Raw genomic sequence first — 24,129 nt, 5'->3', positions numbered from 1 at the left:
AAACTATAGATATTATCAATTTCTTGGATGGATCTCAAAGGAATTAGGCATTCTTTCGTGTGGAAAAAGAAAAAAACCCAAGGATGAGAGTTTACAGTAAGGCCTTATGGTTGGATGAAAAGCAGTGTTAGTCCTGGCTGCCTGCTGCAAAAGAACTTCCAGAGAGCTGTGAAGTCAGTGTATGGGTGTGGGCGGGTCATACTTTTAAGAGTTAGTGTTGTAGTTCCCATTGTGGCACAGAGGAAACGAATCCAACTAGGAACCATGAGGTCGCAGGTTCAACATCTGGCCTTGCTCAGTGGGTTAAGGATCCGGTGTTGCGGTGAGCGGTGGTGTAGGTCACAGACCCTGCTCGGATCCCGCGTTGCTGTGGCTCTGGCACAGGCGGTGGCAACAGCTCTGATTAGACCCCTAGCCTGGGAACCTCCATATGCCGCGGGTGAGGCCCTAAAAAGAAAAAAAAAAAAAGTTAGTGTTTACTTAGTGCTTATTGTGTGTAAAGCACTGTTCCAAGTGCTATTAAATTTCCTCAGTTAATAAGACAACTTATCAAGTGGCTACTAATGTGCCCCAATTTATAGATGAGAAAAAATGAGGCACAGATTTTTTTCTGAAAAACTGCATGATGCACTGTACACCATAGGGGCAACAGAAAGCCGCAAGTGTTTCTTTATCTAAATTCAGGGGAGCAAGGTCCATTTTGACCTTGGCGTCACGGGGAAAATTAGAGCAAGTACAGAGAACCTCAGCTCAAACAAGGGGTGAGGGGAGTGTCAAGATCAAAGATCAGTGCAAGTGTCAGTTCTCAAGGGTACCTGGTATAACAAATTTGAGAGAGGCGTTTTGGGGGTGGGGGTGGGGGAAGCTGATCCTGCTGAGAAATTTGTTTCCAAACCAAAAGAGCCTGTAATGGACAAGGTAGGAAACTGAGACCCAAGGAGGGAAGAGAGAGACCTGCCCAGGAGTACAAGACCTCTGGAATCCCAAGCCCAAACTTTGGTCACTTCCAGTCACTTCTTCCCGGCCAGTCGCCCAGGGTCCTGGCCCCGACACCCCAGAGAGGCTGCCAAAAAATTCCCCACAGGCGGGCTGCAGTTAGCTGAGCCACCGGCCAAAGTGGCCCCAAACCACCCCGAGCGACCCCAGCACTGTTACTCATGCCCCGGGGGCCAGCTGACTCTGCAAGGGCGCACAGGCTCCGCACGGAGCCATAGGGAGGAGCCATAGGGTGGAAGGGCTGCAGCTCCCGCGTGCCTGCTTAGCCTGTCCTTGCTCTTACAAAATCACCTAAAGGTGGAAAGCATTACTCACCTGTCTGCCGGGAAGGCAGTCGCACTACCGCCAACTTCTCGGTTAGGCGTCCCCAGACCTGAAGCCCCGCCTCCACCTGACGTCACAGAGCCGCGCCGGCGCCCAGCTCTGGAGAACCGGCGCAGTTAGGACACGCTGTGTGGCGGGGTTTGGAATATTCTTAACGGTGGTTTGGGCGGTGTTGGCCCAGATCTAGGGAGACCGCTGGGAAGCTATAGATGTGCTGGAAATTCCTCTTACTCTTCTTTAGGATTTAATCTGCTTCTTGTTTCAGTCATCCTTGGTTTATGTTCCAACTTTCCTTACTCCTTTTGTAGCCAAAAATGCCGCCTCTGTATACTGGCGCCAGTTACGTCTTGGAGACAGTTTTGAGGAAGAGAAAGAGCAGCTTTACTGCTCTGCTAGGCAAAGGAAGACACAGCAGGCTAATGTCTCAAAACTGCGTCCTGCCTTGAGAGGGGGTAGCAAGGGGTCCTGTAGCTTTAGCTTGAAAGACAGGGTTATTGATTAAGGTGTCTATACTCTTCTTCCATCGATCATTTCAGAGTTATCAAGATTGATGTCAGATGGTCTGGTGATGGTTTCTGGTTGTCTTAGTGGTTATCATTCCTTGACTTTCTCTCTGGAATGAAGATTGCTAACAGGGAGGGCTTATTAGGAGGTATTCCAATTAAAAAAAAAATTAACACTAGGTGTAATAAAATACTAGCTAGAGAGTAACCATTAGTAAAATAGAGCAATTAAGCAGGGGAGAGATCATTTGTGAAAAGCCAGATGCTAGGTGCAATGTAAGCCTAATTAGAAGGTAAACATTGTACTAAGTGGGCCAAGGCAGGGCATAACACAATGGAGACGGTTCAACCAGTTTTATTATTATTATTGTTAGTGTTATTTTTGCTATAACACTTTCTCCACTTATCCCCCAGTTTTTCCTCTACCGGTGTTTCCCTTCCTCCCTTACTGGTTGCATTTCTTCCCTTCCTTCCCCTGCATACACAGGAAGGTTGTTTTTCAGTTGATCTGTTTATTAGTATTCATATTCCTGCCTCTGCTACTAGTTCCTTTAGCAAAATACGGAAGATGCCTATTCCAGAGGTATTTTGAGCTTACCACACCTCAACTCTGAGAAGACAAAGGTCATGTTCATCTTGCCGTACTGTTGGCATCTTCAGCATCTGGCAGCTAATAGGTGACGAGCATATATCTGTACAAAAATGCAATAGAAAATACGATGTTTTATAAGCAGGGGAGAAGCAGCCAGGTAGACTGGCTAGTCAGTAATCTCACTCACAAAAAAGACTTGATCCTTTTGTTTTCAGTATCTGAGTGACAGGCATGCTGCCTTCCAACCAGTGGTGTACTGGTCCTCTTCATTATCACCCCTATTTTCAGTTTATGTCCTAAACGTAAGTTAACCCAATGAGTTTAACTGAGAGCTTCCCAGGAATCAACTCATTTTAAATTTTCACAGCAGCTCCAGTGAGATCAGTATTAACTTGTGACCGTACAGTCTGGAAATAGACAAATGCACAAAATAAGTGATTGAGTGAGTACATTGTAGTGGCATTAAATGATACATTTGTTACCAATGTACTGCTTAATGTATGCAAATTCAGATGACTGTGGTTCAAATGCAAGTTTTTTTCAGTTCTTGCATGTGCATGTATGGTACATTGCTCAAGTGATTTATGTCTCTGATTTTATTTTAAAAAGTCTGTGCCAAAAAAATTAACCAAGGGGGTTCCTTTTTTTAAAAAAACTATTTTTCCAGACTTTTGGCCACTCTGTTATTATCCCTATATTATTTGCTCTTCAAATAGTTTCTACCTTCTAGGCACTTTTTAGGATTGCACTTCCTTTATAGTTCAGGGGTGGAGGAATGTGAGGAAGGGAGGGACCAAGGGGATGCGGTAGTTCTGGCCAATGAATTGAGGAGAAATGCTGTGTTGCTTTCAGGCTGAGCAGTTGATTCCGCGAGTGAGATTCTCCAAAACTTCACTTTTTCCTTTGGCAAGGTGATGGCGATGTTTGAACGGTGTTGATCCCAACAGCCTGTGTCCTTGAACAGCTGCTGCTTCATAAAGGTATTAGCCATCCTGGGATGAATACATTGGAGAAAGAAACCTCTTATGGAGTTCCCATTGTGGCTCAGTGGTAACGAACCCGACTAGTATACAGGAGGACACAGGTTTGATCCCTTGTGTTAATCAGTGTTTTAAGGATCTGGCAACACCATGAGCTGTGGTGTAGGCCGGCAGCTGTAGCTCCACTTCAACCCCTAGCCTGGGAATTTCCATATGCCATGGGTGTGGCCCTAAAAAGACAAGAAAAACAAACAAACAAAGAAACCTCTTGTTATTTTTGCTCTTCTTACAGTGTAGCCTGTCCTGATTGACCAACAGGGACAGCCACATAGAGAGGCTCTTTTTTTCTCACTCTCTTGATTTTAATTCCAAGTGCTTAGGGGAAACTTTCTGATTGGCTTGATTTGGGTCTAGCTTTCAGCAATTGTCCAGTCATCAGTGACAAGCCCTAGGGGTCATATTGTACCTTGCAGAGAGGGACCCTTGGCTACAGTTAAGGGGATCTCAGTGAGCAGACAAACATTCCACAAAGGTAACTACTATAGGAACATGTGGCTATAAAATTAGACCCTTGAATACTAATTTAAAACAAGAAATGAAGCTGAAACACTTTCACCTTTTACATGGAAATTTCAGGCTCTCATTACATTCAATGTTTATTAACTACCTATTACATTCCAAACACTCTTCAAGGCACTGAGGACACAAAAGCGATCCAGGGAGAAAAACTTGCTCTCACAGAAACACTAAATAAACATACTAAATACTTTAAGGGATACTGACAGTGGAAGGAGAACTAAAAGGTAGAGTAAATGAGAGTGAAGGGTTCATTCATTACCTATTGCTGCTTAACAAATTATTCCCAAAACAAAGCCGCCTAAAAGAGCAAACATCTAGGGAAGTTACCATTGTGGCTCAGCCAGTTAAGAACCTGACTCCTGTTCATGAGGATGCAGGTTTAATCCCTGGCCTCACTCAGTGGGTCAAGGATCTGGCATTGCCATGAGGTGTGATGTAGGTCACAGATGCAGCTAGGATCTGGTGTTGCTGTGGCTGTGGTGTAGGCCGGCAGCTGCAGCTCCAATTCGACTCTTAGCCTGGAAATTTCCATATTGTGCAGGTGCAGCCCTAAAAAGAAAAAGAGAAGAAAAAAGAAAAAAAGAGCAAACACTTATTGTCTCACACAGTTTCTGAGGATCAGTAATCCCAGAGATCAGTAGAAGCGCAAAGTCTTTCATAAGGTTGCAACCAAGCTGGTCAGAGCTACAGATATCTCCTAGCTCCACTGAGGCCAGAAAATCCTCTGCTAAATGCAGTCAAATGACGATTGGCCAGTCACTGTACCTCACTGGCTGTTGGCCAGAAGCTGACCTAACTCCCAGGGCATCTGGAGACTGGTAAAAACATTCAGGGGTTGACTCTTCATTTCATTAATCTAGTGATGTTCGCAAAGAGATACAATGCAGGGTTTTCTGATTGTTTAATCTCATGGTGGGTAGCAAAGAATAATACATGGAAAAAGCTTCAAATGTAGGCTTTATGGAATAATTATTCAAATTGTAAAACTCTAAGGAATGTAAACTACTAGGAGAGACATTTATTAAATAAGAGTAATAGCTAATATTTCCTGAACATTTACTATGCGCCAAGTTTTGTGGTAAATGCTTTACGTAGATCTAGAAGAAAAGAGAAGCTCGAGGACAGCTCAGAATGATGGATCAGATAAATGGTCCCCTCTTTACCCAAATGATTTGGATTCATGGCTGCGTCAGCCAGAGAGGGATTATAGCAGGAAACAGAAAGAAGCAAATTTCCCACAAAATCGGTGAGAGATTTGGGGGGTCCTAAGGCAGTGCAACTCAGGAATCACTGTGACAGGTACCAAGGAAATCTGCCTTCTGCTGAGCAGAGAGGCCTCTGTGCAGTGTCCTATGGACATGAAATAATATCAGGGAAGCACTTACAGGGAAGAAGTCATAGTGGAGACAGTGGCTCAGCCTCCTGCCATTTCATGGGCAAAATCATTGAAGAGGAAGAGGGAAAAAAAGATTGCATTTCTGTTATGGCAGAAATCAACTATGCAGGGCTCTTTAAAGACAATTTCAAGAACTCTTACAGTTGTTGGGGACACTTTAGCAGAGGTAAAAGAGTCGTGGAAGACTTACACAAAGAATGATGACAGACAAGTAGGTAATGCTTAGATCTTTATGATAGGAAAGCATACTGCTGGTGGATGTTGTGAGAATGTCATGAAACACAGGAAGTTGAAACTCTTAGTTTAGACACTCTTTGAACTAAGACACATAAACTGAAGATTTGGTAAAAAGGAACAATAGAAAGAAGAAAAAGAGCAAGGAAATAAGAGAAAAAAGATTTATTTTTAAGTGTAGAAGACAACTAAGATGTGTCATCTTCAATATATATTCTAGAAATAGAACTACTAATTAGAAATATCAGTGAATTTTGAATTGTGGCTTTCCATTGATTTCAAGAGTGAATTTCCTCATTTATATATCTTTAAGGATAGATAATTCTAAATGCTTGTAAATCTATCATTGATTCAGGCAGCCTCTATAAAATTGCTCTGGGGTACTCTGAAATACAGATAAATGTCTTCTCAAACAACTTACATTAAAAAGTAGAACCACATAATGATTCATTTTACACATAAATGAAAATCAATAGCCAAAAATTAGCAAAATTATAGTTACACTGTTATTATAGTTACACCCATATTATAGTTACACTGTTCCTCCTGGCATTTAGTTATTCTGAGACCCAAAGAGATAGTTGGTTCTAAAAGCCAGTACACTTGGACTGTTCACTGATGGCACTGTCTTCATAGAGGCACTTGGCTTATAAAGAGAATAAACTAAAAAAAGAAAATCTGGCAAGCATCAACATTTAGATGTTCAGGCAATCAATAATAGCATACACACATATACAAGAGATGAAAATAATATTTTTATTTTAAGACTTTTTGTTTGTTTGTTTGTCTTTTTAGGGCCACACTCTCAACATATGAAGGTTTCCAGCCTACAGGCTGAATTAGAGCTGTTGCCACAGGCCTACACTTCAGCCGCAGCAACTCCAGATCTAGAGCTGTGTCTGTGACCTATACCATAGCACAAAGCAACATCAGATCCTTAACCCACTGAGCAGGGCCAGGGATTGAATCCATGTCCTTGGGGATACTAGTCGGGTTAGTTACCACTGAACCACAATAGGAACTCCTATTTTAAGACTTTCAAGGTCATTCACCATGTTATATAACTGCAACTCCAAATGCTTTGTTGTAATCCATCAATATGATCCATTAATCCCCCCTCAATGAAACCACACCACCAAGAAACTTTTAGTGGCAGGGCAGGGTGTGGTAAGGATAAGAAATTACGGGAAATGTAGTTCAACTATCTCTATAAATTAAAAGCAAAGTAGAGTTTGGGGCTAGCTACAGATGAACATCCCCTTAGAGTACAGTATGTTCCCATTTTGTTAGATTCCTCAGACTAATTGCTCTGTTCAACAATATTTTTGTGGGCTAATTATACTGCTACAGAACTTTTAGAAATTATTCCTTCTTATTCTTTAGAGATGTTATATTCTCCAGTAAAATAAGGATGGAATTTATTTTTTCATAAACCAAAATATATTTCAATGTTGCCCATCTATCCAGCTGTCATAGACTAGATTTCTGTCCTTTAAAGTTCTTTGTCCCAAATCCCTGGAACCTGTGAGTATTCGTCATTACAGGACAAAAAGGGATTTGCACATATGATTAAAATGTGTTAAAGCTCTGAAGATGGGAGAGAGTATCCTGAATTATCCCGGTATCCCTGGTGTAATTCAAGAGTTATAAGAGGGGGAACAGGGGGACCAGAGTCAAAGATAATGTGACAATGGAAGCAGAAGGAGAAAGGAAAATGTGATGGCAGAAGCAGTAGTTATAGAGAGGTCAGAAGATGCTGTGCTGCTGGCTTGAGGGTAAATTTGTATTGTTTTAAGCCATTCCGTTTGTGATAACTTGTTGCAGCAGCAACAGGAAACTAATATACCAATTAAATAAAAGCTTAGACCATTTCTGGCTTATAAACAAGTGAATAATAAATAATATTAGCCAGATAGAATTCCATTTCAGAGTACTATCTGTTACCAAAATACTATGACTTCTCTTATTTCTACCGAGCATGACAGAAGCCCGTTTCCTCTACCTTGCTCCTCTGTTCTGCTATTTGCTGAATACATGCTGCATCATTTTATAGGAAGGACTTGAGCATCTGCATATTTTGGTATTGGTGGTCCTGAGGTCCTGGAACCAATTCCCCATGGATACAAAGGGACGACTCTTTTCCTGTTTCATGTGACTTTGACAAATATTTAGCCTTAACAGAGAGAAAGCTAATTGACTAATTTATATTTTCCTCTAATGTTTGAGTTTATTTGGGTTCAGCCATATGTATTAGTTTTTAAAGTTTATAGTTTAAAAATGGATTATGTTAGGACCTTAAAAACTGCAAAGGGATCCTATTCTCAGCCCAAACCAACCAGACTAATATATTTGTTTCACACTCTTATTAGCAGCCTTAATGAAGCCCAGGTGTACAATTTAGCTCTCTTTGAATTATCCAGTGGAGATAGTGTTCTCCACAGTGCTGGGTACCACACAATAGAGGAACTCAAAAGCCTGCTATTCCTTTGCCCTATTATTATGGTTTCTCTCTTCAACTTTGGCTTTAGATTTTTAAAAGAGTTCCATGCTTACCTGTCATAGTCTAGTTCCTGCAAACTAAAAGATAGTGTCACTTCATTATCATAGAGTTCGTTTTCATTTATTTTTTTTTAAAAAATTCCTTACTGAAATTGATGGAGTTAAACAAAAATTTAAAAGATATGTTGAATCTCCAGGATTATTAAAGCCTCTGAACTTTAGTTTTAGCACCACCCATTTTTTTTTAACATTTCAGAGAGGTCAGGGAACCACATTTGTTTTCCTTTCCCCCTGCCCCCCCTTCCACATTTTAAATTTTTATTTTCCCCAGATGGTAAAATTGAGATATTGACCCCAAAAACTGTCCATGGGACAGAGTGAATACACAAACTTTTGGCTGCCCACATCTGGCCTTCTCCCTATGCTTGGGGATAAATCTTATAACTCCTAAGCATTGTGTTGGGCTTGGTTCAAGATAACTCCTTCTAGCTGAGGAAATGGGATTATCTCACATACAACTCTCCTGGTATTGTAGACAAGCTCATCATCAAGTGCCATATTGAATAACTGCTTTTAAGAATGGGGATCATTGAACCATAAATTGGGTAAGAAGAGCTTTTTTTTTTTTTTTTTTTGTCTTTTTTAGGGCCGCACCTGTGGCATATGGAGATTCCCAGGCTTGTGGTCCAATCAGAGCTATAGCTGCTGGCCTACGCCAGAGCCACATATGCCATGGGAGCGTCTGCCACCCACACTAGAGCTCACAGCAATGCCAGATCCTTAACCCACTGAGCAAGGCCAGGGATCGAACCTGCAACCTCACGGTTCCTAGTCGGATTCGTTAACCACTGAGCCACGACGAGAACTGCAGGGTAAGAAGAGCTTTTGACTGAAGGGAGCTCTTGAGTCCTCCTTAAAAGATAGCTACTATTTGCAAAAAGGAGAAAGAAAATGACATTGTAGATTTTAGATTAATTTAACAAAATATATTAAATGGTCTAAATGGTATGATCTAGCGCAGAAGCATTATTCTAGCCTCAACCTCATACAGTCAAGACTTATAATTCTTTTGCCTCAAATATTTTCATTAAGGTTGTATGCAGTTTTACTGAAGAATTATACAGTGTTCCTTCATGTCCATTTCAACATCATTCCCAGACCTCTATGACATATGTAAGCATTCATGCCTTCTGCTTGCAATGCTATTCTCTTCCCAGGTAACCCTACCCCATTAGCTCAGAAAATTCCTGCACAACTTTCAACACTCAAATTTTATCACTGTCCTAACTTTCCTAGGCAGAATTAGCCTCCTCACCTTTCAAGATACCTTGAATTTATCTATAGTCTAACAGTTCTTACATCTATAGAACATTCATGTCACTTGTTTTTTTGTTTTTGTTTGTTTCCTTGTTTTACTGGAACATTTAAAAGTGAATTCCAGACATCATGTTATTTTAACCTTAAATACTTCAGAGTGAATCTCTAACAGATAAGGACTTTCAAAGAAAGATCAAGAGTACCATCATCACACCACACAAAATACGCAATAACTCTTCAGTATTTTAAAATATCCAGCTCAGGAGTTCCTGTCGTGGCTCAGCAGTTAACGAATCCGACTAGGAACCATAAGGTTGCAGGTTCAATCCCTGGCCTTGCACAGTGGGTTAAGGATCCGGCATTGCCATGAGCTGTGGTGTAGGTTGCAGACGCAGCTCACGTCTGGTGTTGCTGTGGCTCTGGCATAGGCCAGCGGCTACAGCGCTGATTGGACCCCTAGCCTGGGAACCTCCATGTGCCATGGGAGTGGCCCTAGAAATGGCAAAAAGACAAAAAAAAAAAAAAAATCCAGCTCATATTCAATTTCTCTAAAGTGGATTTAGCTGTGTCTTCATAGTTCCAATATGGGACTATCTAGGTCATCAATAAGTATTTGCCTTTTACCATTGGAATATATTAATGTTGTCATTTAATCTCATTGCAGAGGCTCTGGTGGTCTATTTTAGACAACATAGCTTGTACAAAATTTCAAATGGAAAGTAAAATGTATATAAAATAAAATTTTAGCTTTGAGCATGAATCATAGCATGGCCTTGGAATTATTAAACGATGTACTCTTAAGCAAGTTCATAGCCTTCTGGAGGCAAAATCCATCTTGTTATCAGTGGTCTTAGAATGACCCCCCAAAAAGCAGTTACTGAATTAGCCTCCTAAGGGTAGGAGCAAGACTCTCCTAATGGGTCTCCCTCTCAATGGACATAGACCATAGGCTAATGGTCAAACCAAATGCACTTTTTTTTTTGGTTGTTTTTCTGTCTCTTTGCCTTTTCTAGGGCTGCTCCCCTGGCAGCAGGAGGTTCCCAGGCTAGGGGTCTAATCGGAGCTGTAGCTGCTGGCCCATGCCACAGCCACAGCAATGCTAGATCCAAGCTAAGTCTGCGACCTATACCACAGCTCACAGCAATGCTGGATCCTTAACCCACTGAGCGAGGCCAGGGATCGAACCCGCAACCTCATGGTTCCTAATTGGATTCATTAACCATGATGGGAACTCCCCAAAGGCATTTTTTAAAAAACCAAGACCAACAAGCCAGAACATAACTTTCACTCCCAATGTTTCCAAAGTGAAAGACCTTGATTAACATTCCTGGCCTCTCTTGAGCCCTTCCTCACTCTGCCAGGGGAAAGTGGAGTGACTTGCCTGATACATGAGTTTTGGAAGAATAAGCTATTCATGCTTAACTCATCTCTGTTTTCTTCTTTTGGAAGCCAGTTTCCCATAGGGAGTAGGAGGTCTCTGCTCCTTCAAGATATAGCCTGGGCAACTCTCTACACCTGTAGAAGATTGCCTCTGACTCAGTGGGTAAGTCTGGCTAATTCTGGGGTCCACTTTGCAGGCCCTTTTTACATGCATATTAGCAGTGGGCCCTAATATAGCCTTTATCATTAATCAAAATGATGTTTAGATCTCCCAAAGCTCTATAAGCATAAGTAAGACTAAGGTCTTCTTTCTCTTTTTTTTTTTTTTTTTTGTCTTTTTGCCTTTTCTAGGGCCACTCCCATGGCACATGGAGGTTCCCAGGCTAGGGGTCTAATTGGAGCTGTAGCCACCAGCCTACGCCAGAGCCATATCAACATGGGATCCGAGCCGCATCTGAGACCTACACCACAGCTCACAGTAACGCCGGATCCTTAACCCACTGAGCAAGGGCAGGGATTGAACCTGCAACCCCATGGTTCCTAGTCGGATGCGTTAACCACTGCGCCACGACGGGAACTCCCTCGTTTTTTGTTTTTTTTTTTTTCGAACCCAGTTGGGGATGAAGGGTACTATTTTGGGGGTCTTATCAAAAATATAAGTAATCCTAAAATATTATGTTAGTATGCTACTATACTCTATTAGATAATATTTTACATAAGATTAAACATTTATATTCTTAAGTGGGATTAATTTGTGGATTTCTTTAAGGGTTTTTGTTGCCAATATTATGCTAGCTTTGTAAAAAAGAATATAGACATTTTCATTCTTTTTATTTTCTATGCTCTGGAACAGTTTAAATAGTATAGGAACTATCAATAATTTATATTTTCCTAAGAATAACCCTTTTAATTCAGGTTCTCAAATTTATTTGCTTAGATTTGCACAAAGTGGTTGCTTATGAATCTTTCAGTTTTCTCTGTATTTGTGATTATTCCATCATCATTTTAATCTTTTGTACCTTCGTGCTATCTCCCATTTCCTCACTTTATCAGATAATCTAATGGTTTATGTTTATATATTTTTACTTTTTTTTGGAAGAAGCAGTCCTTGGATTTATGTAATAGTTTTAAGATGTTTTTTCCTTTTCAAACTCATCACTGAATACTTTTTATTTGTTATTCTTCCCTCTGCTTTCCTTGGCATTCTTTTTTTCCCCTAACTTGAATCTTATTTGTAAACATGAAATTTCCAGTTATGAATTTTCTTGTGAGCTTTGCTTTGCTTCTACCCCATATTTCTAATGTACTGATGAGTAAAGTCATTTGATAAGCAGGCAGATTTGAGAGATCTATTTTCCCGTGAAGAAGAGAGTTGAGTCCATTGTTTGGGTAAACATGTTTCCAGGAATTCTTTTAAGCAATAAAGTTATTTCCAGTAATTTTTGCCCTTCACAATGTGCCCCATTGATATCAAACTTGGACGTATGGCTTGTTTTGGACAATGACATTTTAACAGATAGTCCATTGTGGGGATCCATTTCTACCCTTGTGGAATTCTCTCATCTCTCTGATCCAAGATCAGTATGTCCCAGATTTGGGTTGTTCCTTTGCCCAGGGTCCCAGAATGAGGAAGACATGGAATAGAGGTGGAAGTGACCAGTGAAGGGCATGTAATGGGAGCAAGAAGTAAATCTACGTTGTTACAAACTGCTGAGATCTCTGGGTTGTTTGTTACTGCATCATCAGCAAGCAAAACTGTCTAATATGTGTATATATGTTCCTTTATATGTACCTTTATATACTCTATTCTATATACACAGAATATATCATGTATACTCAATTGTGACATAGTAACATCTTTTGAACAAATAATATATAAGTATATTTTGTGGAACTTAAGATGTAGTTTTTTTGCTAATTAAATTTCATGAAAATTTATAGTTGTATCTTTGCTTTTACAACATATTTGAGGTCATAGTTGTAATTTGTTTGGTGCCAGGCCTTTGGTCAAAAATATTCTTCCATCCCAGCTTTTTTTCTCTATACCCATCAGCTCTCTACCCAGCTTTGGAACATGATTTTAGAAATTCAGTAACATGGAAAAAGGACAATGCTTCTACTTGTTTGCAGTTTTTAAATTCTGATTTTATTACTCCTAAAAACCAGTGGAAATGACCTGTAATCATAGTGACATAATATATCTTTATAAATATTGTCTTTTCAGAAGAAAAATGATCTCTTATAACCATCAGATATATAAACAGCATGAGATATGAAGATAGTTTTAAAAATTCCGAATAGGGAAAAGAACATATTCTATTTTTTTCTTCAAAACATAGCTAAGAAGTCAGGTGACATTTAAAGATTCCAAAATATGCATCTTATTTTTAATACCATAAACTAAGAATTGTGCCTTTGATTTAGCAAGTGCTTATATAATTTTTCAATTATTATAATGTCTTATAGAATATTGTTTATGATGGATCTAAGCAAAACCATAAGATGCCAAAAATATTTGAAAACAATGTCTTTGGTTCAGTACCACCTGCTTTACATTGTAATTATTTTGCATGGCAAAGCTGGCGTAAGTGAAAATTTGGTTGAATTGTCTAATTTAGTTCTTATAAACCCCATTCTCTACATGTTAGAACAAATCTGAGTTTTAGTATGCTAATCTCTGAGTAATCAAATATACCTAGGAAAAAATAATCTGCAAGGGAACTGCAACTATAGACCATATGATCTGCATTATTAGTGCTTTCCATGTATAATTCTACACATTGTTATCATTAGCAACACTATTTCAATCATGAATATCACCAAGTTCTGAAGAAATCATTTCTGAATTGTCTCTATTAGACCATGATCAAGAGGAAAAAATACAAGACTGAATTTTCCTTTAGTGCTGTACCTGACATTTTTAAATAGACTCATTTTCTGTGGTTTCATGTAACCTATTATGTTTGTCACTGAATGGCAAGGAGGCCTGTCTCTCATTAGCGCTTCCGCTGGTACTTGAGAAAAATATCCTGGAAGAAAAAAGATTCAATTTCCCCCCCTGGATTTGGAGGCATTTGATTTTTTTTGAGAATTTCATTGACTATCATCTCTAATTTTAGTTGAATATCCCTCACCATATGATGTTACGAGATATAACTAACATTCTCTCTACCTAGAAATATGTTTCTCTTTGATCCTAAAAATGGCTTTTGATTAAAAAATTGGCTCTCGATTAGGTTAAGAGTGAGATAGGATCTACGTGGTGGTGGTGGGGAGACTAATCTATTAAAGACAGAGCAAAAGAATAGATCAGAATTAAATGTTACTTTTAAAATCCATCTCTCAATTTCTTCCCTTATTTATGTTCACCTGAGCCCCAAAATTCCATGTAAACATCCACAGATTTGGAATGTGTTTATGTTGGGTTTGTCCATTGTCTGCGCGCACGTGTGTGTGTGTGTGTGTGTGTGTGTGTGTATCTTTACAGGGAAGTCTTGGAAATTGTTTTTAGCCCCGTTATTTACCTTGTTCCTCCTTCCTTTTTCTGCCAGCACTAGAGGTGTTCTTAGCAAATCTGTTAATGACTCTATTGGTGGGAGCCGTTTAGGATGTGACAGAATTCCCCTTGCACGACATGTCCTAGTCTGAGTGCTGAATGATCTTTCAGTTGTGAACATTAGACTGTGTTACTCCCATGCTTAAAATTGCTTATTGGCTCCCTCTTACTTCCAAGATGAAACCCACTCTCTATCCGGGATTATAAAGTCTTCATGATCTGGTCCTAATCTTCCATTCTGGCCTCCTCTCCCCCTCCAGGAGTCTAAACTATCTAGAATTTCCCGACAAGCTGTATTCTGATCCCTCTGTCTTTACACATCCCATTTGCGTGGCCTGGGATGGCCTTCACCACCGGGGGGCAGGCGGGGGGGGGGGGGGTAATTAATTCCTTTTGTTTTAACTAAAATTCTAAACCTTTTTCAATGAAGCCTTTCCAACCCAGCCTCAGGCATCCAACAGAATTCCCACTATACTTTGTACGCACCTGCTGAAGCAAAGGCGGCTAATTTACCACCAATCTAATATCCCTTCTCCCCTTCTTCCTTCATAAGAGACTGCTGATTTTATTTGTATCTTTTTGACAATAGCCATTCTGACAGTGTGAGGTGATATGTCATAGTGGTTTTGATTTGCATTTCCGTGGTAATTAGTGATGTTGAACATCTTTTCGTGTATCTGTTTGCCCCCTGTAAGTCTTTTTTGGGAAAAAAAGTTGATTCAAGTCCTCCATCCATTTTAAAAATCAGGTTGTTTGTTTGTTTGTTTGATGTTGAGTATACAAGTTCTTTGTATATTTTGGATATTAACCCCCTTGTCAGGTATATTGTTTGTAAATGTCTTCTCCTATTCAGTAGGTGGCCTTTTCATTTCGCTGCTAGTTTCCTTTGCTGTGCAAAAGCTTTTTAGTTTGAGGTAGTCCATCCTGTTTGTTTATTTTTGCTTTTGTTTCCTTTGCCTGCGAAGACATATCCAAAAGTTTTTTGCTGAGACATATCGATGTCAAAAAGTATACTGCCTATGTTTTTTCCTAGAAGTTTTATGGAGGGGAATTAAAAGGTCATTCTTGATGTCTGTCGTATGGATAAGAGGCAAAGATATGGCAGAACAACTGTAAGGGGGAACTCAGTGGATAAAAGAAAGAACTGAGCCTTTCTCCTCCTCTCTGAGCCAGAACTGTGAAGAGTCTAGGTTTCCACAAGGACGCATTCAGGTGAGGAGCGTTCATGTTTGCTTTCTATCCCTGAAGGCATATGGGGTGTAGACTGTGTAGGACCCCCGTAGCAGATCACAAAGTGAGCATGAGTAAGTTATAGCTTATACATCAATTTATTTTAGATGTGTGTTGTTCTCTCTGTATGTTTCCATTTTAAGTGTTTCAGCTGCATCTAAGCACTATTCAGGAGGCTGAGGCAAGGCCTTGAATCCATCTTGGCCATGAGACTATGCAGAGTTCTTCTGAAGGCAGCCTGATGGTAATTATAAGAATCAACCAGGGACCTTAAGAGTTAAGGGAGAACTCAGGAAAAAAGAGTGAGTCCGGGGAACAGACACCCTTTGCCCCAAGAGTCCCTGCTTTCAATGCAAGATTCTATGTTATGGAATACTGATTTTCTCTTCAATTATGAACACTTATGGTGTTAGTTCTAGAAGAGAGTATAGAGGAGATTGAGTCCAACCGTCTTATTTTACAGAGAAGCAACTGAGACCCACAGAGGGTATACAAACTCACCTATGTCAATGGCAGAGCCAGTTCAGTGTTCTTTCCATTATACAATGTCAATACTAGGTTATTTCACTATTTGTGCTATGACACATGGATGCTCTGGCAAATTTGATTTTTGAGAAAACCTGTGGATTTCTTCCCCATAAAAATGCGTAGATACACAATTTTTAAAATGCATTTTATTTCACTGAAAATTGATTTGTTCAATAACCTGGTATTGACATTGTATAATGGAAAGAGCACTGAAAAAAAAGTCAACGTTAATGAGTAGATGAATGGATAAACAGCGTTTTGAAAGAGAAGCACTGACTGAGTGCAGCTGTGGGTGAAGTAAGCTAATATGCCACTCATCTTAGTTGGGTGGTTGGTGTCTCAGATCTACTCCTTGATTATAAAACAGTGTTGATGATATAATGCTGTTGAAATAGTAACTAATCCAGTTGTGTTTCTGGTGTGTCCTTCTGGCTCTTCTCCCACTCATTCAAGTGGGTATTCCACATTCCCTGCATCTGAGTGGGAAAGACACAGCAGAAAAAAGAAAGAAGGCAATCCTTGCTTTTGCATTTCAAAACTCTGAGCCTCAGTGAAAGGGGAGAAACTCAAGTGACTGAACTATAGATTGGAAGACTTTTTGATAAGAAAAAACTTGGGCACATTCTTTAGGCTGGAGGGGTTAAGAAAGAAAGGGAGAAGATATAACTAATTAGGGAAGAGCTTGGTGGAGCTAGAATAGACCATGGGGAAAGGAAGAGAGATGGCACCTGGAGACCATTTTCTGTCTCACTTGAGCAAGCAACCAAAGTATTTACTACCTATGATCCATAAAGGCATTAAGCTGGAGCCCACAGGCAATCAAGTCTCCTTTTGAGTACGCCCTGGACGAGATCGGGTGCATTCAGTTTGGTATGGCCGTAGACTTGGGTATCCCCTGGGTTGGGGAACTTTGCTACTTGCCCTTGGGTTTATCTTCCTAGTGAGAAAACTCCCCAGCAGTGGTCAGCTTGCCACTCATAGTCCCTCAGGGGGACAAGTTATGACCTTCTTTTCAGAGGTTTTGATTGAGAGGTACCCGACCACCCTGTTTGGGTTAGCCTCTCACTGTCCTAGGACATCAGTAGTCCTTCTGAAGGAAGGCAGCATCCTGGTCTGTGAATTTTGTGGTGAGCGAGAGCAAAAGACCTGTGACCTAGGTTTAGCTTGAGCTGGGCTGAATCAGCTCCAGATCACTACATCCTGGCCTATGGTAAAGCACATTTCTATTGTCTGACTGAGTTGGGAAGGTTTTAGGGAGTTACAAATAGGAGTCAGGGTTGTTTATAAGGTTTTAGTGACAGTAAGAAAGGTCCTAGAAGCAGGGATTGAAAGTCAATCTGTCGCCTGTGCCCACCCATGACACTTTAGTTGACCATAAGCTTTAATTTGCCCCTCTCTTTTTCCATTTTGCGGCCTTGGCCCATCTAACCTGAAACCATCCCTGCTTTCTTTTCCCCCATTATACTTGTCTTTAAGTGTTGTTTATGTGGGGATCACCAGGAAACAGTGTCCCAGACATGGAAATGCAAAAGATATTGATATATGTCCTTTTAGTGTAGTGCTGGTTGTTGTCTAGTGTACACTTGGGGGGTTGTTTAATTGTAAACAGGTGTGCTTCTGTCACTGGTTTTCTATGGTCCTTTCATAGGGGTAGAAGGTAATTTATAAAAAACTGATTGTAGTACATATAATTATTGTCCATAGTAATGTAAGTGAATTTTGTCTGGTAGAAGTAAAATTGATTTCTGTCTATAAAAAGGAGAAGCCTATATCTTGTTGAGCTAAATAATATTAATTGGTTTTACATATATTAGCTAACTGATTCATCATTCCAAAGATATTTCAAAAATGTAAAGTTCCATATATATATATATATGTATATATACACACACACATATGTCTACATATATATGACTATACGTATTCAAATACTCCTTTATACTGGTCTTAATCTCTCACTGTTTACCTTACTAATTAATAACTTGAGTAAAAAAAATAATATATGAAATCTTTGACTTAGGTTCATTTTGTATTTGCATGAGTCATTTTAACTTTTTCAAATTATACTTAAGAGGCTAACTTCTTAAAATGATAGAGATTTCTTGAGACGATTCTCTGAGATTTTTCTCCTCGTTTACTCTATGCTACTTTTAAAATGTTGCTTTCTGTTCTAGAACACAAAATTTTTTCCATTGCTCTAAATGGTCATAACATTAGATGTAAACGGAGAGGAATGTGGTTGATTGCTGCCAGTACTAATTTTTCTTAATCATGGGACATTTTTGTTCAATAAAATGTATTTACTCTAGTTGGCTTAGTCTTGTAGGACAAGATGTACTTATAAACCTAGTCAAGCATCTTGCCCAGATTCGTATGTACAAAGGGGCGAGGCAGGAGATTAGCAGTGTTGATGGAACTAGCATTATTATAAGAGCAGACATAATCCAGCATTTCCCTCTTCTAATGATTTATGGCTAAGCTGAGCACCATAAACCACATTAGACTTTTTTTTTTTTTTTTTACCAGAATGGGATAAAACAAGGATAGTCCAGTACAGCAAAATAGTATAAGCAAAGTATCAGAGATTATGAGCATTGGAATGATCAAGATATGAGGAAAGATTTTACTGATTGGGCAGATTATAAAAGAGGAACTGTGCAAGATAAGATAAATGAAGGCCTTTGAAATTTATCCTACAGGGAAATGAGGAGATTCTGGTAATTCTTGACCAGGGGGATGGAATTTTAAACATAAATGGCTTAGGAAGACTAATATGGCAGTCATGTGTCACAAGGACTGGATTTGTAGTGTCTGGGTGAGGTGGGTGTGGGAGAAATAAAGATAGCCTTGAGAACATCCTATATGCGAAGTTAAAGAAGAATGTCAGAGATTTTTCAAAGGTTTAACAACCTTTGAAATATAAAATGAGAAAGAACGTGATATTGAAAATGACTTCAAAATTTGAAATTTGGGATGAATAATGCCATTGAAAGGGAGGACCCTCAAAACTTTTATTTACTGAATTTTTTTCAGTGTAAGGCAGATCTGACAATATCCTATATTCTATGATTTTCATTGCTTTTACATTTTGAATCATTTTCCCCAGTTTGTCTCATATGGTAGTCACAACAGTCTGTGAGGCAGGCATAGTAATTGCCCTTTTCCAACTGTTAATCTTACAGAAGGAGAAACTGAAGCCCAGAGATGTTAAGAGAAGAAATGATTTACTCAAACTTCAGGTAGGTGGCTCAACCTAGACTGGTTGTGTTTTTGATCAAAGAAGTGAGTAAAATGATGTACAAGCATCACAGGGATTCAGGATAATAGGTGAGTGCTCAGTTAGAGAAAGAAGAATTTGGGCTTAGAGATACGGTCAGTTCTCTTCTAGATGTGAAATATGAGTGTCATGGACATGAAATAATGGGAAAGTGAGGGTCCAGGTATCTTGAACTTGACTCTCTAGTGTTAATTCGAATTGGAAGTGGAATCTTACCCAGTGAAAACATACGTGTTGTAAGCTATAACATACTGATCACTCTCTACCCAGATTTGTGGAAATTTTCTGGTGTATAGCATAAAGGATGCTCCTCCAAGGAAGAGAAATTGACTTGACCAAGCAAGAGGAGGGATGGGGCCAGCATATGACATGAAGGTGAAGAGATAAGAGAGCTATGGAAAGGCTTCCCTGAAGCAAGGCCCTCCTCCACCCACCATAGGATTTGTGCAAGGTGGGACGAAAAGATTTTGTCATGCCATCCCTTGTTGGGTATGTTCCAGAAACAGTGTCGGAGCAGCACTGCATGTTCTTATCTCCGCACTCTCCTTAGGTCAGGGATGAGTGGAAGGATAGAGGATAGTAGGGGTAGTAAGTAACCGTCACATCCATTTTCATCTCAGATACTGACCACTGGTGCAAAAGCCTTAAAGCATGTGGGCCTGTTATCAAGGCTATACCTTGTCTTCCTCTCATAGTTCATGGGATGCTGATAAAGAAAACTGCTGCTTGGGTTAGTTTCTGTCTGGCACTAGAGGGATTTTTAAAATCTGTTCTGTCATCTAATAAGTGTTAATACCTCTAGAGTTGCAGTTTGGGTACTTAGCATCAGGGCCAATCAGTGGAAAATTTTGGCAGCAAAGAGCATGTACTTCTGTCATTTCCAGTGAAGTTGTACATAATAAAGTGTCAACACCTCTCCAGGGCTCAGAAGAAATGTGCTGGAATCCTGAGCCTTTGATGTTTGTGTTGGCGAATTTTATGTCAACTTGGCTGGGCCATGATGCCTAGATATTTGGTCAAATAATTTGTGGATGTTTCTGTGAAGGTGTTTTTTGGATGGGATTCACATTTAAATTGATGGATTTTGGAGTTGTCTGGTGTCTCAGCGGGTTAAGGATCTGGTGTTGTCACTGCTGTGGCATGGATTTGATCCTTGTCCCAGAAATTTCTGTGTGCTGCAGGTGCGGCAAAAAAAAAAAAAAAAAAAAAGGTGGTTGATTTTGAGTAAAGCAGATTACCTTCCAGGACATAGGTGGGCCTTAAGTTGTGCTCAAGTTGAAAGCCTTAATAAAACAAAGACTGACGTCTTCCAAGCACGAGGGTATTATGAGAGAAGCTTGCCTTGGAACTCAGAATGCAGCTTCTTTGTGGGTCTCCGTCCTGTTGGCCTACCCTGCAGATTTTGGACTTGTTAAGCCTCTGTAATCATGAGGCAATTCCCTAAAATCTCAATCTCTCTCTCTCTCTCTCTATCTCCCCCCTAGTTTTCTAGTTATCTTATTGTTATGTAACGAACAACTCTGAAACTTAGTGGCACAACTGGGATGGCTCAATTTTATGGGCTGGAATAAAGTCCACTTTTAAGACAGCTCTTATACAACCACGTGGATAGCAAGTTGGTACCAGCTGTTGTCTGGGAGCTTAGCCAGAGTCATTAGCCAGTAGACCCTGTTCCTCTGCATGTGGGCCCCTCCACAGGCTTCTTGGACTTACTCACAGCGTGGCAACTATATACATATACAGATACACACACACACACACACACACACACACGCATATACATATATATACATGTGTATATATATGTGTGTGTGTATGTGTGTGCAAAAGTTTCTATCCCTTACACATACAAAATAGACCCATTCCTTATCCTCAAGACCACCAAATCTCATCCCTTTAAGAATCAACTTGAGGAGTGCCCGCTGTGGCTCAGTGGTTAATGGATCCAACTAGGAACCACGAAGGTTCGATCCCTGGCCTTGCTCAGTGGGTTAAGGATCCGGCGTTGCCGTGAGCTGTGGTGTATGTTGCAGACGTGGCTCAGATCCCGTGTTGCTGTGGCTGTGGCTTAGGCCGGCAGCTACGGCTCCAACTTGACCCCTAGCCTGGGAACCTCCATATGCTGCAGGAGTGGCCCAAGAAATGGCAAAAGGACAAAAAAAAAAAAAAAAGAATCAACTTGAAGCCCAGGGTCTTATCATCTTGATCAGGTCCAAGTGCAGATGAGGCTCTTTGGTGGGGTACCATCCCTCAGGTACAACCCTTTTTTTCTTTCTTTTCTTCTCTTTTCCTTCCTTCCTTCCTCTCTTTCTCTTTCTTTCTGTCTTTCTTTTCAAAGTGATTCATATATATATATATGCACACACACACACACACATATATATATGCACATACATTCTTTTTTAGATTCTTTTCCATTAAGTTTATTACAAGATATTGAGTATACCCACACACCTACAGCCAACTAATCTATGACAAAGGAGGCAAGAATATACAATGGAGAAAGGACAGCTTGTTCAATAAATGGTGCTGGGAAAACTGGACAGCCACATGGAAAAGAATGAAATTAGAACACTCCCTAACACCATACACAAAAATAAGCTCCAAATGGATTAAAGACCTAGATATAAGACCAGACACTATCAAACTCCTGGAGGAAAACATAGGCCAAACACTCTCTGACAAAAAAGACAGCAACATCTTCTCAGATCCACCTTATCAGAGTATTGACAATAAAAAGAAAAAGAAACAAATGGGATCTAATCAAACTTCAAAGTTTCTGCACAGCAAAGGAAACCCTAAACAACACAAAAAGACAACCCACAGAATGGGAGAAAATCTTTGCAAGTGAATCTACTGACAAGGGATTCATCTCCAAAATTTATAAACACCTTCTGCAGCTCCACACCAAAAAAACAAACAAGCCTATCAAAAAATGGGCAGAAGATCTAAACAGACAATTCTCCAAAGAAGACATACAGATGGCCAAGAAACACATGAAAAGATGTTCAACGTCACTCATTATTAGAGAGATGCAAATCAAAACCACTCTGAGGTACCACCTTACACCAGCCAGAATGGCCATCATCCAAAAGTCTACAAACAGTAAGTGCTGGAGAGGGTGCGGAGAAAAAGGAACCCTAGTACACTTTCAGTGGGATTGTAAATGGGTGCAAGCCCTGTGGAAAGCAGTGTGGAGATTCCTCAGAAAACTAAACATAGAACTACCATTTGATCCATCAATCCCACTCCTGGGCATCTATCCAGAGAAAACCACGACTCGCAAAGACACATGTACTCCGATGTTCATTGCAGCACTATTTACAATAGCCAAGACATGGAAACAACCTAAATGTCCATCGACAGAGGAGTGGATCCAGAAGATGTGGTACATATACACAATGGAATATTACTCAGCCATTAAAAAGAATGAAATACCAGCATTTTTAGCAACATGGATGGACCTAGAAACTATCATGCTAAGTGAAGTCAGCCATACAATGAGACACCAACATCCAATGCTTTCACTGACATGTGGAATCTGAAAAAAGGACAGACGGAACTTCTTTGCAGAACAGATGCTGACTCACAGACATTGAAAAACTTATGTTCTCTGGAGGAGACAGTTTGGGGGGTGGGGGGATGTGCCTTGGCTGTGGGATGGAAATCCTGTGAAATCAGATTGTTATGATCATTATACAACTACAGATGTGATAAATTCATTTGAGTAATAAAAAAATGGAAAAAAAGATATTGAGTATAGTTCCTTGTGTTATACAGTAGGTCCTTGTTATTTATCTTTTTATATCTAGTAGTATTTATCTGTTAATCCCAAACTCTTAATTTATCCCTCCCCTCCTTTACCTCTTTGGTAACCGCACATTTATTTTTTGTGTCTGTGAGTCTATTTCTCTTTGGTATAAGTTTATTTGTATGATTTTTGTTAGATTCCACATGTAAGTGATATATGATATTTGTCTTTCTCTACCTGACTTACTTCACTTAGTATAATAATCTCTGGGTACATCCATGCTGGAGTCTCATTCCTTTCTTTCAATCTGAAGACTATGAAGAGAAGAGAAAAGTTTTCTGTTCCTTATAGATTCCACATACTAAAGTGAGATCCTCTCATTTAAAAACAGAAAACACGAGGGTATATAGGAGTTACTTGTCCAAGGTTATTCTGAAATTCAGCTAGGGGCTCAGTCCTAGCCCTGGAAATTGTTCTTTATGCTCTTTGACCTCTGGACTCTTGGTTCTATCCAGTGGTTGAAGCTGAGTAGTTCTCCAAGGCTGTTAGGAAGCTGCAGTCCATAGTGATTTGGAAATACAAAGACCTCTTTTCATTTTGTGTTATCTCTGTTGTTTTCAGTGTAAGTTGATGAAATTCCTTTCAAAATGTTGTGGCAATTTATAATCCTCTCCATTAGACAAACGTCACCCTCACAAATCTCCCTGGGAGACTGCAGTGGGACAAGACAGTTAAGATTCTTAGAAGCCCCATTATTCTTTTTTGTTTGTTTGTTTGTTTTGCTTATTTGTTTTTACATCCTTTAAAACAGTTTTTATTTGGAAATACTTTCAAACTTAAAAAAGTTGCAAAAAAATAGTATAAGGCATATACTGTATACCTTTTACCCAGATTTTCTTATTGTATTAGTTTCCTGTAGTTGCTGTAGCAAACAACCACAAAGTGGGTGGGTTAAAAAAACGGAAAGTTTTTCTCTTACAGTTCTGG

General features: G+C 39.8%; 1 protein-coding gene and 1 long non-coding RNA gene across 6 annotated transcripts in view; one reads left to right on the top strand and one right to left on the bottom strand.

The window, feature by feature from the left end:
• LDAH (lipid droplet associated hydrolase) overlaps window positions 1-1,376 on the bottom strand; it is a 109,536-nt gene extending 108,160 nt beyond the window's left edge. For all 5 annotated transcript variants that reach the window (XM_047782561.1, XM_047782565.1, XM_047782564.1 and 2 more), the window contains exon 1: window positions 1,312-1,376. The gene's annotated coding sequence lies outside the window, so the exon portion shown is untranslated. The remainder of the gene's footprint in view (window positions 1-1,311) is intronic.
• Window positions 1,377-2,257: 881 nt separating this feature from the next.
• Window positions 2,258-19,353, top strand: LOC125126875 (uncharacterized). The gene is made up of 4 exons (XR_007134812.1): window positions 2,258-2,500; window positions 3,268-3,395; window positions 10,870-10,963; window positions 19,297-19,353. It is a non-coding gene; the product is annotated as an uncharacterized LOC125126875 (long non-coding RNA).
• The last annotated feature ends 4,776 nt before the right edge of the window (window positions 19,354-24,129 follow it).

Source organism: Phacochoerus africanus, chromosome 5 (genome assembly GCF_016906955.1).
Source record: "Phacochoerus africanus isolate WHEZ1 chromosome 5, ROS_Pafr_v1, whole genome shotgun sequence".
NCBI classification, from domain to species: domain Eukaryota; kingdom Metazoa; phylum Chordata; class Mammalia; order Artiodactyla; family Suidae; genus Phacochoerus; species Phacochoerus africanus.
This window is presented reverse-complemented; position numbering and strand designations above follow the sequence as displayed.